The sequence below is a fragment of the Sinohyriopsis cumingii genome, chromosome 11, assembly GCF_028554795.1.
Source record: "Sinohyriopsis cumingii isolate HCF-2022 chromosome 11, ASM2855479v2, whole genome shotgun sequence".
NCBI classification, from domain to species: domain Eukaryota; kingdom Metazoa; phylum Mollusca; class Bivalvia; order Unionida; family Unionidae; genus Sinohyriopsis; species Sinohyriopsis cumingii.
The window spans coordinates 49,089,077-49,104,942 of NC_142971.1; the positions used below are offsets into that span (position 1 = coordinate 49,089,077).

Genomic DNA, 15,866 nt, shown 5'->3' on the forward strand with positions numbered 1-15,866 from the left:
ATTTATCTTAATTATTGTATTAGTGGTGGTGCTAATGATACTGCGATGGGTAGATGTTACATGCCTAAATAAATAATAATAATAATAATAATAATAATAATAATAATAATGATAATAATATATACCTACATTGGACTAAATGAAAGCTAAAATATGCATGAAAATTATTAAAATCTTGTGAATATTTAGAATTTTAAAATCACCCATCCTTATCTTTGTGCGAACATTCTATCTTTTCTTATTCACATGAATGGTCTGCAAAATGTTATGGAAAACTATAATTTGTATTGATGATTTTCATTCTATGTACTCAAATATCATTGAAATAAAATGTATTTTTTTGTTGTTGTGTTTTCTGCATTACACTGTAAAAAGAACACCATAATGAAGAAAAATTCAAAGGTTACTTGGTCTAGTTTACAGACTGCTTCTTTGTCAAAAGGTGTGTGTGTGTCATCACATGATACCTTTAGAACAAAAGGTGAAACTGAGAATTAAAAAAACATAAAGATACTTTTATTACCATCATATATAATTTCTTTGGTGACCTAATCCAACAAAACGTTCATGTAAATGCCCATTAATTAGGTGTTATTTATTTTCAATTTAGCAAGTCAGTTTATTGTCAATTAATAATTAAAACTGCTGTCAATTAATAACTAATTTTAAATATAGTGGAGTAGAATAAAATAAAATACTGTTACTGGGTTACAGTCTAGAGTATAGATTTCTGAAAGAAAAAATGGTATGAGTAATTAGTTTGACAGTTAAACAAAGAAGGATGCACTGCTCCTCAGTAAGTTGTACCCAGATAACTTGCGAACCAATTTATATTGCAGGGGCTGCCATGGACCACATTTTTTCCTAGAAAATGCCCCAAAACTGGACCCTTATTTGTTGAACGTGAAGAAAATTGCTATCCAAATTGGTAATTGAAACTACTCATTTTATCATCAAAAACATCCGTTAAAATGTCCATAAATTTTAATCAACATCATGAAAATCTAAACTTAAAAAAAAAATGTTCTCAATTAACACTGTAAACAATAATCATCGATAAAAGTCAGTGAAAATGTTACTAATGCCTACCAGTGGCAACAATTTAAGAAATAAACTGCAATGTAATAAGGTTTGTCAAGTGAAATTTGTGTTTAAACATATATCTTAATTTGGTTTCAGTGTAATTATCATAAATGTGATAAGTCCTCTTGTATTTTATGAGGTTTTCATGACATAAATATATTCCATGTCTGATCAAAATCAGACCTGAAATAAATAGGCCCTATGGAGTAGTAACATGCCCAGCTAATCAGATGCAAAATCACCACATTAAATATGCATGATTCTCACTCATATTTGATGTCATCTGCGATATTCAGGATATAAATCTATATTTAGCATAACTCAAGTTATTTTACAGATACCAGTGTTCTAACATGCATCTTGCTAGTGCAAGCTGTATATAATGCTTGGTAAATGTAGATAGTGGAGAACTCATGTTATTGTGTGGGCACAAATTTTCTTCTTTCAGTCACCATGATTCTAACCTTTAAACGTTTGCTTCTGAAATTGAAAGGTTTCTTCCTTAAGCCAAGTCAAACCATCCACACAAAGTTTGGTAACTATAGATGGTGGGCAAATCAAAGTTATTCTGCCAAGAAAGATATTAGTAACATATGGTTGGACCAGGGGATATTTTAACATTTGAATCAAGAATTTTTAAGAGTTCACACCTGAAACACACTTGATTATATTTATAGGTATAATTTTGATTTGGATTAGGATATTTTCTTGCATGCAAAGAAAAATGAAGGATGATAAGGTTCACAACACTTTTGGCTTGTCACTGATAGATATGTAAAGAAACTGTAGTATTCATATTTTTAACCAAAAGACTACTGATAACAAAGATGTCCAGTTTATATATATATATATATATATATATATATATATATATATATATATATATATATATATATATATATATATATATATAAGGCCATCCAAGTGGCTCGCAAGGAATCTTAGTCAAAACCTACAGAACAATCATTTATATGACTTTGTGTACCAAATATACTTGCCTACGATTCCAACTGCTAATTGCACATACCCAGATCTGCCATCACATAAAGCACTAGCAGGTCTGGGTCTGTGCAGTTTGTTAGGAGTATTCAGTAGAACAGACAACATAGACCTGATCTGCAGGCAAATTATGCTACGGCAGACCAGCATCTTTGATTTTGAAAGTTTCACATAACTAACAAACGAGTATATATGGTATTTAACCCTTTACCTCACAGAGCATAGTTACAAAGTGCAGCGCACTATAAACAGAACACCTGTTACCTAGTTGAGCCCATACGCATAGGCCTGCCTGTGAACTGTTAAGCAATGTAGTGTATGTTACGTTTAACAGCAATTTTAACCATTTTACATTTTTGGTACACATCTATTATATGTGGAAATATTTAAGAGTAAAGCCCGATTGTTATAGCTGTGTAATCATGGAAGAATTTTTTATGTGCTTTAAAATCTTGAGAGAACTCGTTCACCATCATGTCAGTGAGGCCGTGTGACTAACCGTAGATGCCATTTCTCATACTCGAAATTTACATGTTTTTCGTCTGCGTCTACATCACTAAGTCATCTGAATTTGATAATTTATAAAAACTAATTGCTACCTACATCAATATCAGAGCCTTTACCTAAGTTATTGAATCTTTCATAGTTGTAATTCTAATCATGAAAACTTCGTAAGTACTGAATGAAATCCGCAACCACCATTTTGGACAGTGGAGATTACGAACCAGTTACTTTAAATAGCAGATATCGACCAGTGCATAAATGGCAACCACGTGATCTGACATAATTGTCATTCGCAGAAATGAATGTAGTATCTAATAGGGAGGGTTTTACCCTAAGGTGGCGCTACAAAAACCAGCTAAAAATGGCTGATGTTTACAGCAGGCGTCAAAAGACGCTTCCATGCAAATGGAGTAGAGGCATCAAAAGACACTTCCATGCGAATGGAGTAGAGGCGTCAAAAGACGCTTGCATAAGGTAAAGGGTTAAACACTCCTTGTCTTCATGTACCCACCTGTAATGCCTGATACAGGTTCACTACTAATCTTTTTGTATTAATCTTTCATGTACTCACCTGGAATACCCTGAATTATTTTATACCTGAAGTAGTAATTCACTTATCTAGTTTTTTAATACCTTTATGGTCTAAAGATACCATAAATGGTAAAAACATCATATGCATAACTGTTGAAGGCCTCATTGAAAGATTGGCTTGCTGACTACAATTAACTCCTTTTTAAATAAAGCCATTCATAGTAGAAGTATTTGTAATGGTTGTAGCCTGATTAATTATATGCTATATTCTTCTGATTAAATTACATGGATAACTAATTTTGGAATAGCTGACAGGAATGAATCAACATTATGTTCCACCTATCTTGTGTACCTGAAATTGGCCCTGATGTGAGACAATATACAGGAACAATTGAATAGTTATAATAGCCTGTCACAGTGGACCCCAAGATCAACTTTCATTCCCATATTTCAGATGTCTCTTTTGATGAGACCTTTTTGACAGAAACAAAGATTTATTCCTTTGGCAAATTTATTTCATTACTCCAAGATTTAGGTACAGCTTTTGCTGACTAGACAGTGTTAAGATTGGATAAAGAGTGCAAACGTGTAAAAAATATGAAGAGAATTATTGCTTATGGCAACTTAGACCTAATAACACAGAAGTCTCTTCTTGAACAAGATAAAGATAAGTACATCGCTGAAAATAATAAATCTAAAAAAGGTGGAATATAATGGTTTTGAAACAACACTGTACGAAGTGCAATGAGCTTTAGTATAGTGAAATCTTATGGATTGTAGGACAGTAACCTAAATTACTGAAAAAAGAACAAATTTACTTTGACTTCAATTTGCAGGTATATGACATTGCGAAGACAATTTCAATTGTATAAAAGAGTGACTTTCTATTAAGCTGTAAGATAATTTAGCCACAAGAACATCATCTTCAGTTAGATCTACATATTAAAACTTGGCCACCATGTTACAAATTGTGTCCATTGGGTTTCAGGCACTGCCATGTGGGCTACTTTTATGTGTGAAGTCATTACGCATTGCACGACATCTGCCTGAGTCACATCCCGTCCTGTAATTATAATCACACATTAATCTCATCAAAACTATAAATTTGTAATGCCACAGTACCTAAAATGACCTAAATCCTAAAAGTAATGCATGAAAGATGGACATACGTATGGATGGCCTATTTACTACACATCCATGTTGAGTCATATAAAACCTAATCATATGGGCATGCGTTAAGCTTGGTGTAATGTTTTCCAATATTATTAAGTTTCTAGGAACAAACAAATCTAACAAAATATATTTTATTTGATGAGTGTGCTTGAATTTTTGCAAAGATCCTGAATAAATGTACAAGATGAGACAAAAAATTTAAAGATCCTGACGATTTGTACAAGACAGGGCAAAATTTGTAAAGATCCTGCATAGTTATATGAGACAAGACAAAATTTGTAAAGATCCTGCGTAGTTATATGAGACAAGACACAATTTGTAAAGACCCTGTGTAGTTGTATGAGACAAGACACAATTTGTAAAGATCTCAAATAGCTGTACAAGACAAGACAAAATTTGTAAAGATCCCAAATAGCTGTACAAAACACACAAAAAACTGTAAAGATCCTGAATAGTTATACAAACAAGACAAAACTGTAAAGATCCTAAATTTATACAAGACAAGAAAAAATTCATAAAGATCCCAAATGGCTGTACAAGACATGACAATATTGTAAAGATCCCGAATAGTTATACAAGACAAGACAAAATTGTAAAGATCCTGAATAGGTGTACAAAACATGACAAAATTTGTAATGATCCTGAATACTTACTCTAGACAAGACAAAATATGGATCTTATCCAATGTACATTGTTCATAACTTTAGCCAGAGTTTTTTGTTAGGAATAGAAAATAATGTAATTCTGTAATATCACTTTTATAATTAGGTTTAAGCAGTACACACTCGGGAAACTGTTTAGAAATGGCAGGCTTAAAAATGATCATTAATTCATGCTCTTGATACAAAATCTAATTTTCCTATCAGTAGTATAGCAATAGACTCTATTCCCACATAAAACTCTTATTTTATTTAGAGGGGACGCCATAATTAAATTTTGCAATGGGTAGGGGGTGCCGATATCTTGCTACTCTACTGTTGCCTATGATAAAATATGGATTTTGGAATCAAGTTCCTCTGTAAATAGTTGTGTTTATCAAAAATGCATGCATTCAAAGGAAATGCACACGGATTCCAAAGAATAATTGACTTTTGCAGTGGTCTTCTTAGACTTGAGATGCTTCATTCAAGAGACCACCTGATCAGATGCTGCCTTGGCTGATAATAATATATAGTACATTTTTAACCATGTTGTCTTTATCTCCCTTACACATGCACACATTAAATCTGAAATGAATACCAGCAATTTTAATTCATATATGAATATGAACTGAATGCATTTAGATAGAATTCAAATATTATCAAAATATATAAAGATATCAAAAGCACCCTTTTTCTTTCATATTTAATCATCCATCATAACCACAAAACCATCTTGGAAACACTGGACTAAAAATTAAAATGAAGATTGTTTTTTTGTCCTTCCTTGTTTCACTTCAAACTACATATAACCAAAAAGTTATGTTACTGCTAAATAAATACCATATATAAGGAAATGGCAGTAACTCAATTACTTGTTCAATTAAATGCAGGGAGTATATACAAAATAATGAGAAGTGATTTGCTCATAATGAAATTCACAGAAATGTGACCAATTTAATTTAGTTATATTTGGACACGTTCATTAATACACAAAGGTTTTCTTGACTTTGACAATCCTGTTCCATACCATGTTCTTGATCAACCTGCTATAGGCATTTGACATTAAACCAGATTTATCAATATATATAGCCCATACCTGAAGATCGGTGATTTAGACATCAGTGATTGTTGTTGTGGGTTTAATGTCATTTTTCAGCATACCATATGCTATACATGGTGGCTAGGAAGAAGGAAGAACCTATTTAATTTTAAAAAAGCATCACTAATGTAATCTACCAATATCAACTGATGGCAGCCTGGATGTTATGCCTGTTTACACAATGGCTTCAAAATCAAATCCAGATAAATACAGACAATTGAGAATTGGTTAGAACTGTATACCTTGACTTTAATGAGGCATTGGACTTTGCTGACCATGATATACTTGCATGGATATTTGAAATGTATAAATGTTCTCACTAATCACTCCCATGGTTCAAATCATACCTATCTGACAGAAGTCAACAAGCTGTTATTGGCAACATTAAATCAGAATTGATGTCCATCAAGAAAGGAGTTCCACAGGGATGTATTTTAGGGCCTATATTATTCACATTGTTTATAAATAACTTGCCTCTTTATGTACAACATTCAAAAACGGATCAATATGTGGATGATATTATGTTCCTTAAGTCTGATTCTAGCATGGGTGAAGATAAATATATTAAGTTGACTATTGGTGCTCAATGAATGCTATGTTATCAAACCTCTAAAAACCAAGGCAGGGGCTCCGCATGGCTGAGTGGTCTAAAGCGCTTATCGTTATGGATCACTGCCATCTCACCTCTTTCTGTGTGGGTTCGAGTCTCAGATTCGGCCAATGTGGGTATGTAAGAAAGCTTGCCAGTAGCTTCTCGTGGTTCGGTGGTTCTTTCTGGGGTTTTCCCGGGTTCTTCCTCCACTATTAATACTGGCTGCCATGTATAGCCTATCATGTGCTGAAAAATGGTGTTAAACCCTACAACAACAACCAAAGCAATGTTGCTGGGAAATAATCAAAGATTATCAGTCAACGGAAATAAATATCTTCAGCTGTATAGCTTCAATATTCTTGACACAGAGAAACTTTTGGGAGTTCATGTTGATAAGAATCTAGACTGGTACAAGCAATTAGTATACATTTGTTCTGTAGCAAACTCAAGAATTTATCTTTTATTAAGGGATTTAATGTTATATACCAATAAACTATATGAAATTATTTTACAATGCATTCATTTTTCCTCCTTTTGACTACAACTGAACTATTTATGAAAATACAACAGACAGTAATATTGAAACAATCCACAGGGGCCCCAAGTGGCCAAGTGGTCTAAGGCGCTCTCAGTTATGGATCACTGCCATCTCACCTCTGTCTGCATGGGTTCGAATCTAGGATTCGGCCAATGTGGGTATGTGAGAAAGCTTGCCAGTAGCTTCTCGTGAGTCGGTGGTTCTTCCCAGGGTTTTCCCGGGTTCTTCCTTAGCCATTAATACTGGCCGCCATGCATAGCCTATCGTGTGCTGAAAAATGGCATTAAACCCAACAACAAGAAAAACAACAACAAAATAATCCACAAACTTCAAAAGGGAAGCAAGAATTATCCTAAATTTACCATTTGATACAGCACTCTGAATACAGATTAGCCAAATTCAAACATCCCTATTAACAATCAAAGTAAAGAATGAACTTTGTCCACAATTTTGAATGGTATGTTTAAGTTTAAATCAGAAAAATAGTCCCAAGAACTTAAACCAAGATCAATTACAAATGATCATTGCATAACATCATTTCCAAAACACAAATACTTTGAAAAAGTCATTTGCTTACCCTGGTGCTATTCTTTGGAACGAACTCCCAAAACCAATTCGATCAGAAACATGTATGTGCCCTGCTGGCTTATAAACTGTCTTTTGGAAGTTTACTGGTCATTATGGGACAGTATGGAAATATGGAAATACAAGCACTCAAAACTGGACTTGTATGTTTGGTGCCAGACTTGAAGACAATCAGTGTTGTGTCCATCATTGCTCCAGGAGTAAGTGATTCAGGTTGCAAAGTGGGATGTTTTGGGACAGGTAATATTGAAAAAGAGATTTATGGAACAGACAATATTGAAAAATGGTGCCTTTACTATGGTTCATATTCATTCTCATGACAGTGCTTAATTCACCCCCTGGAATGGACTAAGACTCTTTCATCAACTCTCTGGCAATGATCCATAAAAGCTTTAAGCTACAAGGTAACAATTTTGGGCAGGGTTTTCAGTTAAATGTGTAGTTAATAGATACCGGTAATCAGCTAGAAACTACAGCATACATGTATATTCTGCCATTTGCCAAAGGTCACATAGGTAAAACAAAGAGTAAAGTTTAATGGCTCATGGTTCGATCTAGGATTCCATAATTTTGGGCCAAAGATTTTTTAACATTTTCTATAGGGGTCAGGTCAAGTTTAGACTGTCCATTTTTTGTGTAATTTCACACAATGCCTAAAAAAAAATTATTAAATGTAAAATAATTAACATTAAAATTATTTTTTTTCCATTTGATTCAAATATAAGGGATTTATTTCCAGCCTGAGCTGTAGCAAACTTAGATATAATCTTGTGGAAGATAGGTTTAATTCAATGTATTCAAAGTACATTATTCTTGTGCCAGTGCATATGATGCTGTCATTTTATTTATTGCTGATGTCTTTTGTTTGCCTACAAAAATTGTTTAAAGCAGTAATTGGAATCATTTTGCAAAGCAAACATTTAATAATGACATGCAAGTATTGCCTCCACTTCACTGCACTGTCTGTATCCAGTGAGAGGCAAATACAAACATTCTCAGCAAGGTCACAGCAGGCTGTGTTGCTGCCGACTTTAAAAGTTCCTTTCATTCAATTCTGATGACTGACTGAATTAAAAAAATGGAAGCATCATGATGCTTTCCACTGGAAATCACCACTTTGATTTATTTTAAGTTGGGTAAAGTTTTGCAAAAAGTTTGCCAGTATGTTTGGTGCAACATGTCTTGTTAAGGCAAGTGTTTGCATTAAGTTAGGTTACATTTTATCACTGTGTTAAATATTAAGTTAGTATCATGGAGCGGTGTAACCAGTCTACAGTCCGAATATACCTCCCATTTGTTTGTACCTTTCTACCGATTTAAAAAATGAAAAGCACAAATGAGACAATAGATGCCCAGAACTTAGTTCATTTATTGAGTTACAATTTCAAATCTGATTATGCTCAGGTGGGACCCTAACACCTTATCATCTGCACATTTCATTCCAAACAGAAGTTTTCAGTGTACAAGATGACCCTGTTTGCCAGTCATTTCCAGTTCCTGGACAAGACCATTTTCAGTAAAGGGGTGTATGCTTGACTACACATGTACATAGAAGGAAAATACAATGTCTGCTTCTGATATTATATTGTCGAATCAAGCAAAGAAAAATAATGACAACTACAAATTTGCCTTTCACATGGATTTAACAAGCAGTTTAATTTCAATGTACATGTATGTGTACAAAGAGATATTACTCTAAACTCTCAACATTAATTTATGGAATCATCAGGCAGTTACTGATCAGGATGAACTACGGCACAATGTTGTCTGAGGAAATCAACTCAGTCAAAGTGTACGCAACATGGTGCAGAGTTAGTATGGAAAATCCGTTAGGCATGAAAAACACAGAGAATACCAGTATTAGAGCCAATCTCTGGTCACATTCAGTTTAGAAATTATAAATCAATGAATTAATTGAGTATGTTCTGTGCACTTTTTGTCACATTTAAGATTCCAATTTTGAAATCAGCAGAGGGGGTACAAACAAACGGGGAGGTATATTAATACTACAGTTAAACACATATCCATCTCTGTCAAACTCTCATCTACATATTGCAGTTACAGAGAGCTTAATTCAAAACCAATGACATTATGGACTCAGAGATGGGCAAACTTTATACCAATTACTTCAGTGGTGCACTGTGTGGGTGAGTCTTTCATATTTCAGTTGGTGATCAATGATTAATTTTGCATCACTGGCACAAAAACACAGCTTTATGTTGTACAAGTGGAGATGAGTTCATGCCCGTGTGCCCTTATGGTTCATAAATTACAGACATGTTCTTAAGGTAGAACTAAAACTGAATCAAAAAAATATTTCAGTCAAGATTAAAGACTCTTTTCAGCTATTATTAATAACTTTTATTATCTTTTTTAAATAAAACTTCTAAAATATCAAACCCCTACCAAAATTTAACCAAAAAAAATCATTGTCTGTGACTTTAATAATCTATGCCATGCATGGGGTTGCATCAGTACATTACATCATTACCGCATAATTGTAGGTTTCTAAAATGGAATAATGGGAAAATAACCTGATTGTTCAAAGGTTTTTCTTCTTGCCTATAATCATATAAATCTCAAGGGAATACCAGTCTGGACCTTGCTTTTGATTAGTGCAAAGTCTTATAATTGCTTTTGGCTTGACATTTTCAGTTCTGCACATTCTTCACTCTGAAGTGATTTCCATTATGAGACTGCCTAGCAATGAATTTACAGTAATCTTGTAAATAGTTCTGATTATTTTTTATTTTCTTTCTCTTCTTGAAGCCTAAATCTGATTTTTCCAAGGACCTTAGTTTGTCTTGTATCTAAGAAACCTAAATTTGTTTAGACTATAATATAAACGTGTAGACCATGCCAAAGTTGAGTGTGTGACTGCAGCAATGAACATTCCTGTATACTACTGCAGATTTGTTGCTGTTGTTGTTGATAACTAGTAACTTGGTAAACCAGATTTCACTTCCCCTGGGATCAAATGTCTTGGCACCAAAGCAAACAAACTGTGAAGCCTACATAGGTTTGATTTTTCAACATTTGAGTGTTAGGTTTACTTGGAGTAGATGATAGATAGCATAGCTACTGCTTGAGTTATGTGAACTGCCATGATAAGCTAAAAGGTTTGAAAAAATGCAGTATGAATTGATACAAAGGCAAAATTAAATTAAAAAGTTGATAAGGTTTGAGGAACTAAACTTCTTTTTACCACTCCCAAGATAGTAAAGAAGCATGACTATTTAAACATGATCTATGAGACTTGAGATATATCTACTTAATTAAGAGTGTTAAGTCAAAGATGAGACATTATATTTTATAATATCCAGTCTCAACTCGTTAACTGACACAAATCATTCCCATAAGAATTATGAGCCAATATAATTATTGTATAAGAAAATGAAGTTTAAATAACTTTTTCAATAAATTGTTGCTATCACATCACACTAGCATTTCTTTCCACAGTTTGCTCTGAAAGGTCTTAAACTTTCAGGAAATAAAGGGCAAGTATCCAACAATATTGGGTCATAACTTTGCAATTTGAAGAGGTGAAGTCATATGCCACCATGGAAACCAAAATTTAGAAAGAAAGGAAGTCGAGAGCAATAACTCCTCTAATTATGAGACACAAAGCTGGAAATAAAACCCCTGTCAGTTCTTTTAATGCAAATCCTGGTACCAACAATATTTGAGAACATCACGATGCAAAATCCAAAGTTTATGATGCAATCAAAGCAAAGCAAAGCAATCAAGGTCCATAAATCCTCAAAGTGATAAAATAAAATGTTGGAAATTTTAAAGTTGTTCATGAGCCCATCCACTGAATGCTCATGGATAAATAAGCTTGAAATCCAATAATCCTTCATGATGTGAAAACTACACAGGAGAGTGGACACTCTTGTAACTGGTGTGGAATGCTGAATTTCAGAACTCCTTCATGGTCTCAGCAATATAAAGCAGCATGCCAATTTGGTTGAACCCCAAAAATTCTTTAAAACTTGAGCTGCTGACACCAAAGTAAAGAAGAGGGACAAACTGGGACAGTAACTGCTTTAAATGATGACCCATAAAACTAAAGCATCAAACTCTTTGTATATTCACTCTTAGAAGGACAAACAATGTAATTATACAAGACTGCATTATGACTTTCTAAAATGGGGCCCTACAGATATTTAAACAAGTTGTAAACTGCTGTTTTGATTCGGACAAAGAATCATCTGAGAGAAGGCAATTGAATATTATTTCCTTTCTATCATCAATTATGTTTGACTCAATAGATGAGTTTTTTATAATTTGTTTTCTACTCAGTCAAGATGGCTGCAGTGGTTTAGTCAGTGCAGCATGAGTTTCAAAACAAATCAATTGTCAATGAAGCAAGGTAAAACCCTGCAGCCTGCAATTCTCCCGCAAGTAGACTGCATTACAGTTGTGAACTTGAGTATTTACTATGTAACCAAAATACTCAACCTGAGCAACTTAGTGGCTCATCATCAACAAATCCCCATCCTTTCTGCATATTATTACCTATGCCCCTCCCCTCCCCTCCCCCCTACCCTGTACAGGAACCCAATATTTATAACCCTAACTCTATTACACAGACTGATAACAAGCTCAGCCTATCATATGCAAGATTTAGACATTAATATGTGTGGATCCTGTTCATTATAGATCCCACCAAAGATCCTGATAATATAAGCCGTGTTTTAAAATTTGAAAATCATACCAGAAATCTGGCCTCTGAGTGTGGTACCAAGGTCAGCCAATCAGCTATAAGATTACATCATTAGTATGAATGGACCTCACTCTTTATAAAACCATCCAAGAACCAGATCATATCAATCCCTATTTCAAATTTTATCAAAATTAGATCCAAAATTTGACTCAAAAATTGGTAACAAGTTCAACCAGTCTGATGCAGGTCTCACCTCGTTAATATACATGAATCTCATTCATGATGAAAGCCATCTTTAATCTTAATGACAAAACCAAGTATAATCAAAACTGAATCAGAAATATGACCACCTGAGTTCTATGGAAATAAGCCAATCAGAAGCAAGATCACTTCATTGTTATCCGGCATAGCTCTTGCTCTTCCATCAACTTACCCAAGATTTTCATGCCAAACCCATATTTCAAGTTTTTGTCAACTGACTAGAGTGGTTAAGAGCAACTGATGATGGAGGGGCAGGAGACTAACAACAGACAATGCAGGGCAGGCAGTACCATAAAACTCACTTTATGACCAGGTTACCTAAGGTTACGCTAAAGAAAATGAAAGGGATTTGTAGAAGAATAAAGTTACAAAACTCATTCAGAAAACAAGGAAACATTACTGTTATACAAATCACAGTTGAATGAGAAATCCTATTTTTATCTGGAAAATGTTCAAAAAATCAGGGTAAGTAAAAGTGATAAATTTAGTAATGTTGAGACAATTTCACAAAAAGACAAGATGTCATTGATTTTTATTCAGTAGATGATATTTTTATTGACTTTTTAAATACTTGCTAAATTAAAAGAGCCATCAACTGACGTAAATTCCTATTGCTTAAATACACTCAATGAATGAAATACCCGTAATGCACCATTCTGAATTTTTTTAAAATTCAAACAGATCATGTATTCAAATCTCTTTCCGAACATGACAAGCAATGAGACTGGATCAAACTGACACGAGACCTTTACAAAAGTGTTCTGTCATAGCAGATGGTACTACATAACTTATTAATCTAAAAGTTAAAAAAATGGAAGGTTCCTCAACATACGAAAGGTAGCTTAGATCACGCCAATACACTTCTATAACTGATGTTAACAATTTTAGATGAATTTAAATTCTATCAACTCTTTCCAAATTAACAGAAAACATCCACATGTCATTCTAATGGATATCACTGCAAGCAACAACATATTTCACATTGACCCAATCACTCTTGTGAAAGGTTGAATAAAGATGGTAGAAAGCTAGCTCAAAACTCTAGATGAAAGAAAACTTGCTGGAAATAGTCTTAATAGATTCCAGAAGAACATTTGACTTATTTTTCAAACATGAAATTCTTATAAAGATATTACCAGTTTATATGTCTGGTGTTTACATCAGAGCGGTACCAAAAAGTCAAAGTAGTTTGGGTGCATTCATGTTATCTATTTGTACAATATAGTGGTATTCAACATGGTTCAATTCTAGTTCTTGTCCCATTTCTAAACTTTATCAAAGATTTTCCACTTTACTTTCAAAGTAGCAACAGATAATCATACCAATCTCATGCACAGTTCTCTGTAGCTGTCATACAATATAAATGCAACGTACCCTAGATGGTTTTGAAACTTGGTGCAAACAGTCAATGTGATGACGCTAGATATATCCGTGACTTTGGAAGATCAAGAATGTCTAATGCAACATTGGATCTTTCTTACAAGTATACTTCATTTCAAGTTACTACACATGATAAGGTTTTCTGTGTGCATGTTGATAAGAAACAAAGAAGGAATTAGCATATTATGCATGCAATGAAAAAAGCCTCCTGTGCACTCTGGTTACTATCCATGAATAAACAGTTCCTCCCTCATATTTCTGGAATCTGAACAGCTTAGATAAGTTGGAAATGGTTTCATCATACCACTACAATAATAACTTGCAACATAGTATGGGGAACTGTTATCAAACTTATCTAAGATCTCAGAAGACTGTATTTAGAATTATCATAGGAAAAATGTATACAGCTTTCATTCATGCCATGGACCAACTTGAATATTTTCAATCAAAAAAAGCGTATTTATGAGAAAGTCTAAACTTGAGTGCAAAATTCCGAATGAAAAGGGTTCTCTAGATTTCTTAACTATGGTTAATGCATGCATTAAGGTTTAATGAACCCTTCCAACAAATCCAAACATAAGTACCACAAGATAAAAGATGAAAGGTAAAGACATTACAATTCTATAATATGTTGTTGTTGTTGTTCTAGGGTTTAATGCCATTTTTCAGCACAAGATAGGCTATACATGGCGGCCAGTATAACTGGTGGAGGAAGAACCCTGGAAAACCCAGGGAAAAACCACTGACCCACGAGAAGCTACTGGCAGGCTTTCCCACATAACCATGCTAGCCGAGCCTTGGACTCGAACCAACGCAGACAAAGGTGAGAGGGCAGTGATCCAGAACGGTGAGCACTTTAGACCACTCAGCCACTCAGGGGCCCCTTCTACAATATGTAATTTATTTTTTAAAAACAATCCTTGAACTATAGTATCAATATTTGATATGTAAACATCATTACCTCAAAAACTCAGATGGCAGATCATCAATTTACTTGAAAATGTTTCTATCCCTGTCAATTAACCTGGTCAAGGCATGAATAAAGAAATACAGCATTATGGTCATGTTCTCAAGCAGACTTTCTATATAGAATTAAATCATCCAAAAGTTTAAAAGTCGATACGAGTTCAACTTTAATATTGGGTCAGACCTTCTAGTTACATACAATCACTTCACTTGAGGTGTGACCACTGCAGTGGTCTAGTGGTTAGAGTGTCTGCCTCAGATGCGGGAGGTCGTGGGTTCAAACCCCAGCCAAGTCATACTACAGACTTACAGAAATGGTACAAACAGCTGCCTCACTAGGCACTCAGCATTAAGAGGTTAGTGTTAGGACTGGTCGGCCTGGTGTCAGGATAATGTGACTGGGCGGGACATCGTGCCACAAGTCAGCAGCATGATGCCCCAGTGCTGGACATCACTGTAAACTGCCACAATGCAGACATCATAGCGATATCACTAAAAAAAAACCTGTTAAATCTATGTTAAAAATGCAAAACACACACACACATTTGATTTGTCGATATAGGAAAATAGAACTTTAATTAAAAATAATAAAAATCTTTTGATTTATATTTAAATGCAAGTGAAATTTCAGATAAAGGTGACATTATGGAATTCTATGAGTGGCTGAGATGGACCCTAACAAATTTCAATACTGACCTGCTCCTTTAAATCCTTTAACCTATCATCATTTGTAGGAATAATTTGATTATTTTACCTGGCATAAAATTAGCTGCCCCAAGTTTAAAGTCTGTATCAGATGGGTGTTTTGTTGTATTCTAGCAGGGTTTAACACCATTTGTCAGCACAAG

At 34.2% G+C, this 15,866-nt stretch overlaps 2 protein-coding genes across 6 annotated transcripts in view; one reads left to right on the top strand and one right to left on the bottom strand.

Annotated features, from left to right (window-relative positions):
- The window catches only part of LOC149788414 (stabilin-2-like), a 495,609-nt gene that overhangs the window by 321,543 nt on the left and 158,200 nt on the right, over nucleotides 1-15,866 (bottom strand). The window lies entirely within an intron of this gene.
- The window catches only part of LOC149788415 (sex peptide receptor-like), a 131,522-nt gene that overhangs the window by 83,241 nt on the left and 32,415 nt on the right, over nucleotides 1-15,866 (top strand). Inside the window, exon 1 of one of the 5 annotated variants that reach the window (XM_089974381.1) lies at nucleotides 843-928. The exons of the other annotated variants lie outside the window; for them this stretch is intronic. The gene's annotated coding sequence lies outside the window, so the exon portion shown is untranslated. Of the gene's footprint in view, nucleotides 1-842; nucleotides 929-15,866 lie in introns of those variants that run through there. 5 annotated transcript variants of the gene reach the window in all.